This window comes from Astatotilapia calliptera, chromosome 5 (assembly GCF_900246225.1).
Source record: "Astatotilapia calliptera chromosome 5, fAstCal1.2, whole genome shotgun sequence".
In the NCBI taxonomy this organism is placed as follows: domain Eukaryota; kingdom Metazoa; phylum Chordata; class Actinopteri; order Cichliformes; family Cichlidae; genus Astatotilapia; species Astatotilapia calliptera.
Genome location: NC_039306.1, coordinates 32,647,839 through 32,664,699, shown reverse-complemented (window position 1 = coordinate 32,664,699; position 16,861 = coordinate 32,647,839). Strand labels below are relative to the sequence as shown.

Sequence of the window (16,861 nt, the reverse complement as noted above, 5' to 3'; positions counted from 1 at the left end):
TGTACACATTTTTGTACATGAAGTTCAATCTATCGATCAGTATCTTAGAAAACATTTCAAAAAATTATTACAGAATGGTAAACCTAGCATCTTACATTACCTATTACATCACTTTCTAGTTGTGAAGATACCAAAACATTGCAGTGATTTTAACTGTACTACAGCAGGGATTAGGTAACATTTACCAATTATGTCTAACTTTATTTCAATAAAATATTGAAGTGCTTCTGGCTTTGTTTTGTGTTATGGAGCAGTTGTGGTGCTATTGTTAAAAAACTGTCAAGATCAACACAAATTTTAGCAAATAGCGATTGGCACCCACCTGTTACTTTAGGTACACCTTGCTACTACCAGGCTGGACGCCCCTGTTTCCATTTAGAAGTGCATTCATAGATAGATCACAGTGTTGGAAACATTCCTCAGAGGCTTTGGTCCATATTGACATGATAGCATCGCACGGTTGCTGCAGATTTGTTGGCTGCACATCCATGATGTGAATCATTCATTCCACAAAATCCCAAAGGTGCTCTATCAGATGGATCAATGCTTTCATGGTGTATGCGCCAAATTTCTACCCAACCGTTCAAATACTGCCCCATATTTAGGACCCATTGGACCAGGGAACATTTTTCCAGTTTTGTGTTTTTCTGACGAGGCCATGCAAATTATAGCTTCAGTTTCCTGTTCTTAGCTGACAGGACTGGCCCCCGGTGTGCTCCCATGCTTCAAAGTTGGGAGCGTTGTGCATTCAGACGTCATCTTCTTCATAGCTCGGTTGTATTGAGTTGTTATTTTTGAGCTACGGTTGCCTTCCTATCAGCTCGAAGCAGTCTGGCCATTCTCCTCTGACAACTGGCATCGTCGAGGCATTTTCTCCCAGAGAACTGCTGCTCACTGGATCTTTTTTTGTGTTTCAGACACAACCCCAGAGATGGTTGTGCAGAAAAATTCCACTAGATCAGCAGCTTCTGAAATACTCTGCCCAGTCCATCTATCACTAACAACCATGCTGCGTTCACCTTTCTTCCCCCAGTTTTGTTGCTCAGGTTGAAATCCAGCATGCCTGGATGTCTTGAATTGCTGCCATGTAATTGGCTGATTAGATATTTGCATTAGTGGGTTAAAAAAGGGTACCTAATTAAGCGGCCAGTGAGTGGATACTCATAAGGGCACCTGCAGTCAAGTTCTAAAGATAATAAGTGTATAATCACAGTAACCTGTTACTATATAGCCACGCTCGATACTTTCAAACATTAGAATTTGACTGCATATGCAATAAGGCTGGTGACAAACCATTCCCACTAAGTGAAGTAGAACCGTACTGGGAGCACAAATTAATTGTAGCATGTGGAATGACTTTAAACCTCTGAAATGCACTGCTGCTGCTGTAAACAAAGCCTAGAAATGGTAAAACACTGCATTAAACAGGTGAATAAAGTCATGTGCAAAGAAAAAACAAAGGTCTTAAATTTAGATTTAGCTCACAGGTCCAAAACATATTCCAAAGTAAGGCAGCGGATTCATTTTAATATGCAGCCCAAACCAAAATTACACATCAAAGTCTTTACAGGTGTAGTGAAGTGGTACACACAGACTACACAGACTGACATATAGATGCAAGAGATGTCTCGACTCAGTTTGTGCTAATGAAATAATAAAAAAAAAATCTGGGTTTTGGAGTTTGAGTGAGCTTAATCTGTTCCTCTGCTCTGCTTGAGGCTAGCAGCTCAAGGCTTCATTAGCTCCATAACACACAGAAATCCCAGATGGAGCCGTTGGTGGTTAAGTTGTGTTGAGAGTAATGCAGGCATGAGGTTTTTACAGAAAAAAACACATTTATGGTAAATGATTTAGGCTACATGTTCTTTGATACTGACCAGCTCTTTAATGAGACTGTCATGTCCAAGCTGGACTCTTCTCCAGTGCATTGTTTAGAGCTGTTTTGTCAAAGCATGAGGTTTCCCTTCACGTCTGTGCCCTGATGCTCTGAGGGAACTGTTACTCCTGCTCTTGATGTGTCAGTGAGCATGTTTATTGTTTGAACGTGCATGTTTTAACCCAAGCCATGACCGTTTTAAGTGCCAAAATATAACCAATTAGCACCAAGAGCAAACTTGGCAGTTTTCAGATCAACAGTCTAACCATTTTGTTTTTGGAGCCTAAACCCAAGCAGCGAGTGGGAAAACTCAAAAGGTGAAAAACACAAATGTCCTACTGGGATAGGAACAGCGACCTCCTGGCAAACAAACTGCAACCTTGGTACTAGATTATCTGACTCTAAGAGTTTTTAGGAGTGTGCCTTGCTAGTAACCCTGAAAGCAAATATAGTGTATAGAGTCTCATGGCAATCTTACACACATACTGTCCACTAGCTTTCCCAGCATATTGCAGCACTGCAGCACTGGTTTCTGAGAACAGGAAAGGATTAATCAAAACAGCCTCAGCAATATCTCATCAGTGATTAATTATATCTAACTCGGGCTCTCAAAATAATAGCCTACCTTGTTAATTTAGCAAGCACAATAGGGAACTGATACCTCCGTATTATTGCTTTTCATGGACACGCTCCCATTATTTTTATTTACAAGAGGGGGCAGAATAAGGATGCCCTGCCCTTTGGGCCAATAAATCCCATCATCTCTGTATGCAAAAAGTGAGGGAGTCAATAGGCTGTGTGCTGTTAGCTGTTGACTTGGTGATGAAATCAGAGAGGGGATTGTGCCATCCTCATCCTGACGACACTACAAGAAATAAGAGCAGCTCCTCGCGCAGTTAGGGTTTATTATATTGGCTTATTATAAGACATATTATATATTTGATTGCACGAGAAGCTGTCTAAAAAAAAGAAAAACAAAAGGAAACACATTTAAAAGTGTTTATGTGTCACATTGTCATGGCACACAGGGGTACGTGAACGTAACAGCAGTGGAAACAATAAGAGATGGTGTCACCTCGCTGCCCCATTTCTCCTGCTTTTTTATTCAGATGTGATCACTTGTTGACAGAGAGGGCTTAAAAATGTTCTTGCTGGATTGACACCAGCGGGGTTTTTTCCCTTTTTTTCCTTTCTTTTGCGCACTTCCCCCTCAGCAGCACGCGGACAGTACAGGCTATGTGCCCGAGCGTGTCTTCCTCCCTCCTCCTGCCTGCCTCCCTGCATCTGACAGCGTCCCTCCCTCTTTCTCTCTCCTCCACCTCCCTCTCTCATTACGCCTTTCACCGGCAAAACTCCAACACACACATACACACACATAAACACACAGACACACGCGCCACCTTCCCCTTAAACCGGGAAATAAACACGAAGCGACGGCAGGAGCAGGACCGAACTCCCCCGGCCCGCACCATCCATGGTCCTCCCCTGGATGTCTGTCTGACAGGAGGGTATGTTGACTATCTTCATCTTTTTTTTTTAAATTAGCACACTGTTGGTTTTTATTTGAATGTCGCGCTTTGGTGCTTCTTTTTCTTTTTTGCTGCTTTTCCACACGTAATTGTATGATCACGGCTTCTTGTTACGGTCTTTTTGTGCTGCAGTGGGGCGGGAGGGGACGGGGGCTTTTATCCAAGCTGCAGCTACTTCACGTAGAAGCGATCATTGTAGAAGGCGCACGGACTATGCCCGCTTGCCTGCGCCGTCCTCTGCCGAGGGATGAATAACATTATGGGAATGGAGCAGGGGCAGGAGCGAGTTGTTTGCGCCCGCTGGTATCAGAGCTGCAAGCCTGCAGCCAGGCAGCCCCTCCCTCCCTCTCTCTCTTATATATACGTGATGTTTTCATCCTGAAGTTAAAAGTTGCTGCTTTAAGAACAAAATCACCTTCTGTGTTTGTGTCTCAGCCTGTCAGGGCAAACTGGATCTTCTCTTGTTTAAGTCTGTTCGTTCTCAAATGCACCCATCAGCACTTATGCAACAGCCACCCTGACAAATACACACACACACACACACACACACACACACACACACACACACACACACACACACACACACACACACACACACACACACACACACACACACAGAGGAGTTACTTGCACAATGTTGCCTCCCATCAACACCTCTGGCTTACCCACACAAAGCAGTTATATTTAGCTTCCAAAACAAAGTGGAGGGGGTGTACAGTGCATTTAATGCTGTAAAACCCACAGTGAGTGATTCTGTCAGTGCTGTGGCCTGAAACAGTGACTTTAGTGAAAACTGTGAAGGCAGTTTGGCCGCAGAGGTGAACACTGAGGCAGGTCACGTTATGGAAGTGACCTCACCTTCGCCCCCCTGCCCTCTGGCTTTCACTAGTTATGTGGACTTGGTTGGAGAGTTGGAAGGACTTGCCTTCAGGATGCTTTAGTAGGAATCTTTCAGCATTTGCATGGCTTTCCCAATGACATTTGATAGCTTTGATGTTTCATGCCGATTGAGTTGTTAACAGCTGATGCAAAGGGATATTTCCAAATGTTTATAACCTCTTCCTATTGATTTTGTCATCCTTAAATTTGTGCAAGTCAGACAGTCCCCTCTGCAGGGTTCCTGGCCTGCTCCCTGCCCCCATACAGGTGTGCTTATGGCACTTTGTCAACACATTTCTTCAGGCCGCACATGCACCGTCAGCCTCAGCTGGCAGGCCTGCTGTCACACCGCATCTATGTCGTTAACATCGGACACACTCCTGCTCCTGCTGTGTCAGCCTTGCCTAATCAGCCTGCCAGCCAGCCTCCCTCCGAGCATCACCTGATGCTTCTTCTCCTCCTCCTTCTTCTTCTTCTTTTCCTTCACCAAACACCCCCACCCCCACGCCTCCTACCTGCAGGGGAGCCATTACCTCATCTCAGCACCAGTTTCTGCACTGCTAGCTCATCATTATTTTTGCATCAAATTGCGATCATACGACGTTCAGACATGGGAAAGTGCTCCAAACTCAACGATTCTCTGTGTCTTGTCTTTTTTACTGTAGTGTACACACAAAGTTTCGCTACTGATGTGCACACGTCGGTGTTTGTGCGTGATGCCCGAGGGTACTGCTGGGATTTCACAGCCCAGCATGCTGCCTAACAACATTTGCAATTCAAATGAGTTTGTATGAGGCATCTGAAGCAGCCCTCCTCTCCTCTGTGTCTCTTTGGAGGCACTTGCGGATGAACTCAGCCATTTCTTATTTCAGTGTTACGTCTCTGTTGGAAAAAGAGGGCAGTTACTTGCTTCTCAGAGCCACAGAGGAGGAATATTTTAAAGTACAAATCTTCCTTCAGCCGTGTTTTAGTTTGCATGTTCTTTAGCATTTGGTACAGGAACATGGAATGCTGCATAATTATGCAGGGTCACCCTGATGTTACAAACATTAATAAACAAGGCACCAAGGCTGTGTGGGTCTGTGTGTGTGCGTGCGTGTCCTGCACTCTGGCTGTCATTGCTGTTGGCCTAGCTAAATGTTTTTTGACCCGTCGTGTTTTTGTAGCTTGGCCAGTGTGGTCACGTCTCTTCCTGCCTGCTGAACTCCAGGGACCGATCCCAGACACACACACGCACACAGAAATGTATTTGCACTTCTGTGTTTGTGTAGACTACCCTGACCCCGACCCTACCCGTCTCATCTAAATGCCTCCTTCTCTAACCTTCAGTGTTATAATCTTCAAAAGCATGGATGCATCAACCTTCAGTGTAACAGCATCGATATTTCTGGCTGTGATTCTTTGAGCTGTTCAGTGTTTGCATTCTGTAGATGCTTCTCTGTGTAGTTGTTTTCACCAATAGTGGGGCTGCATTCAAATTGCATTTCTCCTCCACAAGGGCGCACAATGTATGCATGCGCAAGACGTGATGTGGAAGACAAAAGTTTGTGTATTCATAGATTACGGATCTGATCATTAGTTATCATTTAATAATGATAATAATAATAATAATAATAATAATAATGGATTGCATTTATATAGCGCTTTTCGAGACCCTCAAAGCGCTTTACAATTCCACTATTCATTCACTCTCACATTCACACGCTGGTGGAGGCTACAGTTGTAGCCACAGCTGCCCTGGGACAGACTGACAGGGGCGATCAGTCAGCCTCGCTGACTGATATGGCAGCAAGGCTGCAGCAAGGCTGCCATATCGCGCCATTGGCCCCTCTGGCCATCACCAGTAAGCGGTAGGTGAAGTGTCTTGCCCAAGGACACAACGACCGAGACTGTCCGAGCCGGGGCTCGAACCGGCAACCTTCCGGTTACAGGACGAACTGCCAACTCTTTGAGCCATGCTTTACCACAAGCATGACTGTCATTATTAAAAAAAAAAACTGCACAAAGAGTCGTCTCAGTCCTCATTTGGAGACATTTGTGCCTTTCTCATTATGAAAAGATTTGCTGCACCCACAAGTAAAAACAAATAAGCTGAGATTGAAATGTAAAAGCATTGCTGTTGTGATTCATTATTACAAAATAATAAAGTTAATGAAAACAAAATATTCAAACCAGAAGCAGCAAAGGGAAAGCGGTGCTAACTCTCCTACGTTTTCAGACATGGAGTACGTCAGATAGCTTCATGCTAGTGGTGCTTCCTATCAGTGAGTCTGCAAGGGTTCAAGTGATGCAAATTCCATCATCAGAGGATGTGTAAGATGTTCTATATAGAACCATGATTACAGTGTTTCAAGAGCGATATCGATAGTTAGCGATGTTATTTTGCTTTTACACACAAACATCAAAGTGCATTTTCCTAGCATTTATTTTGTGTAGTTATTTATTTACTAATTTACGCGCATTTACTGTGCTCGGATCAGCTCGTTGTTGTTTGTAGGGAACAGGGAGTGCCCACTGGTGGACAAAATATGCAATGTCAACACTCAGAACATGGTTGAAGGGTGTTTCTTCAGTTTCTTCTTTGCGTTTTACATTTTCATTTATCAGTCACCCAGATCAGCAAATAGCTTTAATCAGATGATAATATCAACACCCCATAAATCATTTGGGCGATAGTTCTTATGAAGATTAAGAATGGTGAAAATGCCACGTATCCCTCAGAGTTTTATTAAGTGCAGTTTGATGTTCAGCACAATTTCTGAACGTTGGTCTGACAGTTACTTTGTAACTACTTAGTTCAGAGCAGCTGTCAATCACTGCTGTCAGTCGTGACAACATCAGATGCTTTATAATATCAAATAAATGATGCAAAGTAAAATTTGACATGAAGTATATAATAAGAAGCCCTTAATTTGCAGTGTTTTTGATTTGGATTCTATTGTGGAGAAAGTAGTCTGGCAGGAGCTCACGTGCAAGCTACAAATTATTGGTTGAAATGTGCTTTTGAGCAACAATGTTAAATGGGAAATAGTATGTGACAAATATTGAATCAGTAATGCCATCTTCCTCTTCAGTGAGTCTCTGTACTCCAACTCCAAGGTCGTGGACTGCAGCTGCCTCTCAGCGAGTGCACCATAGTGGCACATTAAGCCATTCCCCACCTGCTAGATTGAGTGAGTGGCCATGCAGCTCACAGCTGATCTCCAGGTCAGAGCGACGTCTAGCATTCTCACGTCCACGGGTTATCAGACAGGAGAAGGATATCAAGGACCACGTGAATAGGTAAATGGTTAGTAGTGACTGAACTTTCAAAATAAGAGCACACAACTGTCTACTAGTGACTCTATAGTGTTGTTCTTTCAGACAGATGAAAGAAAAAAAGCCTAAAGGCTGCTAAAAAATCCAAGGAGAGCTCTATAATAACGTGAATCTGATATGTAAGAGATCATGTTTGGGGATTTATTTTCTCATGTCTCATCGGCTCAATAGAGAGAGGTATTTATGACCTATAATACAACCAGCCACAAGGGGCACAATCAAGATACTTTGGCTTTGCTACTGGGAAGATGTCATTTTTGTCCAATCTCAAGCCTATGCTGACTAGAATGCTGACTACTTTCACATGCAAATCGAGCATAGCCTACACACCGTGTGTCTAATGCCTGATACCTGATAAGAGATGAGTAGTACTGTGTTACTGATTGTGGGCTGATACAGCTGTAATTTTAGAGGTACAGCAGTACCTGCAGCACTCTGCAGATGTGTGTTTGTTTAGCCAATATGCACAGAGAGGGAATCTTCTCCTGTTTTACACACTCTTTTGTCAGCTTGATTTGGGGAAAAAAAACAAAAGAGGATAACACAACATTACTGCCACTGAGTCTGACAACATAATTGCAGTGGTTGCGTGATTTGTTTTTTTAATGGGGATCGAATTAAGCCTCATCAGATTGTAGCGTCCACTGCAGTCCTGTCAGAATATTATTAGGGTTCAGACTGGAACATCATTGTTTCACAGTCTGTCTCGGGGTTGCCAGCAGCAATGTCGACACTTATTTGGTCGTCCCCCGTCTTTATGACACAGGTCTCATTTTAAGCCAGTTATATCCTGCTGCTGTCTGTCTGATCAAGGCCGCGTTTTTTAGCTTTCTACAGCTTCTAGCGATTTATTTCCTTCTTCCAGTTGCATCATTCTGTTGCCCTCAGATGTGAGAATAAAGAAGGAGGAGCTATTTCATGCTGTAAGACAGTTTTATGTCGTTCTTCTGTTTCCCACCTTCGGTCACATGTGTCCTCCCTCCCCGGCGATGAGAAGCATCACTTTGTCCTTCTAAAGGGGGTGAGGTGGGGGGGATTCTTAGCTTCACCCTGAGCAGCTGTGGCTCAGCTCGCCTCAGCCTCATGATTGCAGTGACTCAGCAGGTTGTCCTTCTTTTTGCTCCTTTTCCTCCTCTTCTTTGCATACCCGCGCTCGTCTCCCTTGATCCCTCTTCGCTGCCGCCTCCCTTGAACAAATCCCCTGCCTCTGAAGGATGAGACTCATCATGTTGTTGTCTGGCTTTGATCTGGCTCACGATATCCCATAATGCTGCTTTTTCTTGCCTCCCCACAGTAAAGGAAAAATATATTTTACAGGCAAAGTTGGTTCATGTGGGGCGGTGAACAGCAGCCACTTCTTTTCAGGTTGATTATTCCGCCTTCGCTGAGGTCTGCTGTGGAAATACTTTTATCCAGCTATTTTGGCCTCTTCCAAAAAACCAGGCCAGCAGCTATTGTTTCCTTTTGGCCGCTTCACCTAATTAGAGCCGTTGCATTCATCAGTTGTGGAGGAAGGCTAATTCCGCTGTTGATCTTTGTTCATTTCTCCCTGTGATTGCTGAGCGGGATCGTCTGAGTTTTCCGTGTAAAAATCCGGTAAAACGAGGAAAAAATAGTCGGTGCCAAGGTCGATCTCTGTGCAAACTGTTAATAAATTCATAAATCAAGACCTAAAAAGAGGATTAGGTGAGATTAGGGTTGCAAAAAGTAAAATAAGAATCACAACAATAGCCTGCTTACTGCTGCTTAGCAAAATACAGATGAGGTGATTTGCATAAAATAATTTTCGAGCATGATTAAGTTGCACGTTGCAGGTAAAGTAAGGCTGCATTTGGCCCAAGTGCTCAGTGATTAAAATGTTGCTGCTGCTGGTGCGTGGTTAACGAGATATACAGCTCAGCTAAGGACAGTAGGTACACTCTGATGTCTACATTATATTTCACTGATAATTAAACTGAAGAGGATTGTGCACCAAATGCCCAGTGAAGCAGGTGGGCGTAGTCTGCAGGCAGGCTGTGTTTGGCTGTCTTCTTGCTGGATATCACTCAGTGGTCCTCCGTGCTGGAAAATATGTTTATTGAGGGTCTTGCTGCTGCTGTTTGTTGCAGTGGTCTGTGGAGGAGTACAGTAGGCGCACATACGACTCCCACTGCCTTCGGGCCCATTGTGTGGCTTTTAAACTGGTCGGACAGGTCGGAAGGCAGATCCAGGCACAGTCATTACTCTGCACTGTGTACAGTCATGCTTGGTTACAGAGTGTGTGTTTACACTTCTCAGTTTATGCTGCGGAAACACGTGACACACTTGTGTGTGTTTTTCTGAGTTGTTCATACGTTTGTTGCACTGACTTGTTTGTGTTGCTGCTTTTGGAGCTTCGTGAAGGATCAACTGTACTGCGCTGTACACACAGAGAAAATCTGTGGCAAAGCATGCGAGCTGTGTACTTATTCTTACATCAAATCCTATTCATGACGTCATCTTTTTTTATATCACAACCGAGAAACCTCTTCAGCTTCACATATTTTCTTCTGTCACAAATCCTTTTTTAGCTAATGGGCTTTTTGTAGAGTCCATTCGGTAGCTGTTTGGACCGTGTCGTGTGATTAATCATGCCAAATTATTGGTATTGGCTCATGTTAGTCCCGTTTAACCTCTCACGTTAATTGTAAACTGGCTAAATGTTTAGAAACGGTATCATGACAAGCTAAAACTGTTTTTTGGCATGAATGATAAATATGTAACAAAAATATTAGTATCTGAATTGGCTATTGGCCAAATGCACTGCTTAAATGAAATGAAAGGATTTCATTTCATGTTAATCAGAGCCTATCATCAAGTTAGTTAACTTCCTGTGATATTGAGGTTTTCCTTTTTATTATTTCTTCTTGAACTTTCAATCAGAACTTTGAGCTATTAAACATAAAACTAAAGGCACCGAAGGACTCAGACTACTTGAAATTTGAACATCTATACTTTCATCTGCAAAGGAAGACTTTGTGATAAAATGGAAAGCTATAAAACAACTCTAAACGGACCGTATGATTAAATTGTTTTGCCATCAGTCATACTATATTTTACATTATTTTTGTCAGTTTGCTACAAAATGTGTAAACTTTGTATTTACGTTGCAAAGCGTACCATATTTTAAATTACTCAATGCATGAGTCACATCTTCCACGCAGCCATCAGTAGCAGTAACATATGCACATAATAAAATGATCCGCTTTTAGACTTAAAATGTAGTTATGATGGAGAATCCATCACAGTGAGTTTTGTGACTGTGAGCTTAAGTATGACTGCCTTGTGGCATGCAGTGGGAATAAATGAATAGATAAATGCAGTTTGTATTGGCTGTACTGTACAGCTGACGGCTGTAGCAGACTCCTAGTAGGTACAGAAGTTGTGCAGATCTTCAGAGCAAATTCATTAAGAGTTTTGATTTTTTTTTTAAAGCAAGAGTAAACACCATCCTACACTGAGACATGCAGGCACTTCATATGGTCTGTCTACTGCTTTCCTGACACATTTAAACAGGCAAGGATTTTGATCTCTTTGAAAAAAATTGCACAAAAAAGTTGACACACATTTTTTAGTCACTTAAATACATAAAAAGGCAAAAAAGACCAGTAGCTACAGCAAAAGACACAAAAAGAAATCTCCAAAAGCTCTAAAACATGCCAGGATCTACATGTAACTCTTGCAGCAGTTGGTATCAAAGTGTAAACGACTGCTCAGATTTGATCTGTGTGGCGAGCCAGCAGTCATAGCTGTTCAAATGAAAGAAATCTCAAAATATAGAGTTGTTTGACCACAGTAATAATAGACCGTGTTTGCCCAGAGGAAATACAGCTTTCCAGGAGAAGGAACTCATGATAACTGAAACATAGAGGTGGGAGCGGCCCAGTCAAACACTGGGAGCGAGATGCGATGAGCTATGCATCAGATCAGAAAGTGCTTAGACCTTTCAACAGGAAGATGATCCAGACCGCACTAACCCGTCGAGGAGTGGCTCTAAAAGAAGAAATGGAAGCTAATGGAAAGGCTCAAAGCCCTGATTAGAATTGATCATTGGGTGGAGACATACAGTAAAACCCTTAAACATCTGTGAACTGATAGAATTATACATGGAAAAAAGTTAGAGGTTATGAAAAATTGTAGCTTTTTTTCTTAAAGGGGGGCTTTAGCTACTTTTTCCACAAAATAATAAGATATGATATTAATTTGCTGTTGAATGATGTACAGAAAGGGACGTTTTCCTTCTGACTGTTTTCAAGCACACCTTTACAGGTAGGTATTGTTTCAAAGAGGATCAAGTGTCTACTTGCACAGCTGTGCTGAAAAAGTGGATACATTCACCTTAAGTGTTGGCAGTGCTTACTTTGAGCTTTTGCTTTATCTCCCACCCACCTTTTTTCATACAGGTGAAACACGTTTCTGCACATACTGTGAGGATTTATGAGTCACAGTGTTCATTTTATGACTGCTTTACCTTCTCTTTGTATTCTGACATTACTTTGTAACGCAGTTGTTGATTAATTCAGTCCAGATGTTTAGTCTGAACTTTATTCTAGATTGTTATGTAACCAACAGAGAACCTAGACAATACCTATATAATAATATTCTGTAATGCCTTTAATATTTTATTCATAACAAGGTAATAGTATAGTTGAACATGAATAAAATTACATGCACTGATATGAATGAAACAAAATAAAAAAAGCTGGTGGGGTATTGTTGTCTAACGGGCAGCAGTAATGGAGGAGGAGAGTTAGCATAGCATGGAAAAATGCTAACAGCAAAGATATTTCACCTGTGCTGCACCGGGAGTTCTTCTTTGTCACATCTGATTTTTTACTTCATCACAAACTGCCGTTTATCTGGTTGCGGCACATAGCCGCCCCTCACTGAGCCTAGCGAGGTGTCATTGTGTTGAAAGGGAGTTTTTCCTTCCCACTTTCGCCAAGTGTTTTGCTCACATGGGGTCATCTGATTATTTTAGAATCTTTACCTTACAGTATAAATGCTTTATGGTAACTATTGTTGTCATTTGGCAATATATAAATAAAAATTGAATTGAAATTGAGGGCTGACATGCTTTCTCTCATTGTGTTCAATCTTATACTTGTCAGGAAACCTACATTTTTGGTTACAAGAAACGAGGAGGTAGCGTGACTGTAAATATCAGCAATGTGCACTAATGACTGTCACACTAAGCTAAAATGATAAAAGTTCTAATAAGTTTGTTGAATGACATGAATATACTTTTTCTTTATCTTGAGCCTGTCGTCATTTTTTGTGAAAAATTCACTAAAATTATATTCCTGCGTATACTTACATGCTACATTTTTTACTTTTGGTTTGAGTAAAGAAACACGAAACTGATGTCTCCATTCAGTCTCATCATTACAGTATAACTTATTAACACTGGTGTCGTACAGGAACAGGAACAAGTCAATTTTTACTTAAAGATTCTTTAAGCTCAGGGTTAGCTTAATTAACTACCTAGTTAAGCTAATTTCTAGCTTTGAAGTTTTAGCTCTTAGTGAGGTAACTGTAAACTTCTTCTATTACTTCTGCCTGTCCAACATTGCTGACTTGAGTGCATGTTCTTTAATGTAGTTTCCTGTCTTGTTCCTTGGTGTGCTAGTATGGCTCGCACTTCTTTAATATTGTTGTTGATTTATAATCAGCAGGCGCTCCAGTCTGTAGCGGGCCCATCTCTGCAGCAGTTATCCGTGTCCGTCGGTGCCAAACTCAGAGTACAGCAACTACTCCTTGTCATTCTGTTCAACAAGCAGCAGCGTTTTGTAAAGGAAATGAAATGTTGTTGTATTTTAGGGTGGTCCACTCCTGCTTGAAACTGCTGTGCGTTGGCTTTTGATCACTCATGCATTTGTATCGTTATCTCTCCCCGCACAGCACTCTCACTTCTCTCCCCCACCTGCACTCATAAAGTTGTAAGGCTGTTCCTCAGTAATGGAAACCTCTCACTGTTTTGGCATCAGCAGCTCCCTCTGTGATAGTCAGAAAGTGTTTTTTATATAACTGGAGGCTTTTCTTTCATTCTTCCACAGTTTCAGAGCTTTTTGTTGTTGTTTTTTTTGCTGGCATAATGCGTTTGACTCTGCACGTACTGATCATTCATGGATTCTTTGTCATCCATCGATTTATTTTCCCTCTGTTGTTTTTATGTTGGCAGCGGTAATGAGAGGCTCGTTTATAATTGATGCTATGTTCAATGTCCCTTTGGTAGCAGTTTTCATGCTGCAATCTCACCAGGCACTTCTATGCCAACAACACGCACAGCCCTGCCAAAAACTCCGGTGTACAGATTAAGACGATTGGTGTTGGCTTTCAGCTGCCATTTAGCAAACCACACTCTATTGTCTGCAAAGTAGCAGTCTTTAGCAAAAGGATGATTCTGGCTAAAAAAGTTTTAAAGACAAGTCTAAAATGTGTGCCTGTATCTCTGTGCCTGTCCCTGTCTATACCTAAACAAATAGCACTGAGCGCCTTGTTCAGCATCTTTACAAACCTTCTGACACTGACACCAATAACACAGAGGAGTCCTGTAGTTTCCTTTCAGCCTTAAGACTGATCCTAATAAGGAGATGAATGGCTCTATACAAACAGTAGAGTTGAGCTGGGGACTGGATGTATGCCCACTGGTTCTCGCTTTTTCTGGGTGAAATTCCTTTTTCAGTCCCTGCTGATCTTGTGGCCCTCCACTGAAATGGTCACTGCTCAGTGTAAGTGTGAACAGAGGGGAAAGCTCCCGTAGCACCTGGGCTGGACAAGGTTAACAACCCGAACAGTGCACATGAGGGAGTTGTAAGAACAGAGGGGCAGTGCTCAAACCGGTGACCATGGCACAGTATCATCCCTGCAGGTGTTTCTTGCAGATAGACTGATGGGATTGATTGAACAATCATTTTCAGGACTTGTTAAGTTTGTTAAATATAGTATTAGTATTTGTGGCAGTACTTAGAAGTCATCATTGTCCACAGTGTAAAAAATGTGCCATAATGATCATCTATAATGCTGTTTATTGATCATACAAATTCACTATTGTTAAAATCAAAAATATTCAAATTCACTAATGTGGTTCATTTTTGTACCACAAAAATTATGTATAAAAGAAAAAAGAACCCACTTTCCAACAATATTCTTAAATCATTTTCTAAAAGTGATGGGGAATATACACAATATATATACATATATATTGTATATATATATATATATTAGGGGTGCAACGATATTCGTATCGATATTGAACCGTTCGATACAGTGCTTTCGGTTCGGTACGCATATGTATCGAACAATACATTTTTTAAAATTTATTTTATCAACTTTTCTTCTGACGATGCTGTCTGTGTTGAGCGCTCAGTGGATCTGCGTCCGACTACTCCGCCTAGGCTGCACTGTCAAGCGCAGATCCACTGAGCACAGTGCAAGCTAGCAAGACAGAAGCTAAGCTCGTTGCAACATGGCAAATTGAACCTCCCCCACCCTCATTCTGATCTGTCGTTTGGAACTATTTTGGTCTTCATGTGACGTATGACCCTGATGGTAAGGACAAAAGTAAAACAGTATGTCGGATGTGCCACGCAATGCTCAATTACATGGGTGGGAGTATACAAATCAATGAACTGTCTTTCTGGATAGCGCAAGATTTAATAAAGTTAAGATGAATGCTAGGCTCATGGCACAGAGAGTTGCCAGTTTTGCTGAAAAGCACAAACCACATTGTGTTTGTTTACGTTAGAAAATATATTTTTCAAGTTCTAATGACTCTCTCTTTAGATTACCTAATGTTGCACAGTTCCACGGGGAATATGTATCATGTCATTTCCTAACGGACTAACACTGCACAGGGATTTGATTTCATGGCTTAAAATTAAAAAGGGTAAAATTAATCAATTAAACCATACCTCCCACTCCTTTGAAAGGTTTGTTTTGCCAGCTGATATCAGTACTGATAACTAACTCTATTTAGAAATGTGAGGTAAGAGAGTAAAAATGCTGTTTTTAAATAGTTTTACAGTCTTAAGTAATCTTAAGCACTCCTCCACAGTTCAGTTAGTTCTGTGCTTAACCCTCTGCCCCCTGCTTTATCTATCCTGCACTGTATGACACCTTCCCTAAAATTGTTTTTTTGATAAGATCTCCCCTCTTAGAATTAAGGCCACTTTTTACAATAATGATCCATCTTGTACTGGACCACTCTGCGCCTGTCTCACCTTCAGTCCTAAGTAATATCTTTATAAGTCAACAACTATTACGTATAAATCAGATAAGTTTTCCTCTCATCTGTTTTAACAGGTTTCTACATAAGAGGGCCATCAATTTGAACAATTGTCCCTGTCACTAAACAATTGTTTTGTCTTTAAAACCTTATAGAGCCATCATATTTTACCCAGCTCTTTCTTTCTAAAGTACTGGACAAAATGTTTACCTGCAGCTGCAGTCTTTCTTATATAAAAACAATATTTTTGAGATTTTTCAGTCTGGTTTTAAATTTCATCACAGCACAGGATCAACTCTTTTAAGAATTTTCAAAGACCTTGCGTGAGTCATTGACTCTGTTGTCCTCATACTTCTGGATGTCACTGGTGTATTTAGTACAGTGGAGCACAAATCAGCCTTGAGTGATGTAATTGTATTTCTGCCATTACTTGATTCAAGTCTTACCTTACTCATGGCTCCTTTTTGTCAGCATTCACATCTACTCTCCTAACAGCAACTTCTCCTTAACCTGCGGTGTACCTCAAGGTTTAATTCTGGGCCAGTTTTGTTTTTGTTTTGTTTTCACTGTATAAACTATCACTATATTCAAAAAACGTTGTGTTGCTTACTACTTTTATGCTACCTGCCACTTAAACCAGACACCAGCTTCTCAGGCAGGTTGTTAAACTGTTGTTCAGCTGAGGTTAAAACTTGGCTCTCACAATATATCCTTTACATGTATCAAAACAAAAATGAAGCTTTAGTGATTCAGTTCAGACAGTTAATTGTACCAAAACTCAAATCTTATTTTTTAACATTTTACACCTCATGTAAAGAGTATCAGTGTTTTTTTTATTCCTTTTTAAAAATTTGACTTAAAGATCAAATCAGTTACTACAGCCTTTCAGGTTTTTGTCTGTTAACAACCTTGGAAACGTCATTCATGTTTTTATTAACTTACTGCAATTTGTTAAATGTTGGACTGAGCAAAGCACCAATATTACGCTTACAGTTGATTCAAAATGCTGAATGG

General features: G+C 41.3%; 1 protein-coding gene across 8 annotated transcripts in view; it reads left to right on the top strand.

Moving 5' to 3' along the window:
• Positions 1-3,157: 3,157 nt before the first annotated feature.
• Positions 3,158-16,861, top strand: part of LOC113022962 (band 4.1-like protein 1) — a 95,931-nt gene continuing 82,227 nt past the window's right edge. For 6 of the 8 annotated variants that reach the window (XM_026168952.1, XM_026168949.1, XM_026168951.1 and 3 more), the window contains exon 1: positions 3,158-3,384. The gene's annotated coding sequence lies outside the window, so the exon portion shown is untranslated. The remainder of the gene's footprint in view (positions 3,385-16,861) is intronic. The other 2 variants (XM_026168955.1, XM_026168956.1) reach the window with 2 other exon arrangements.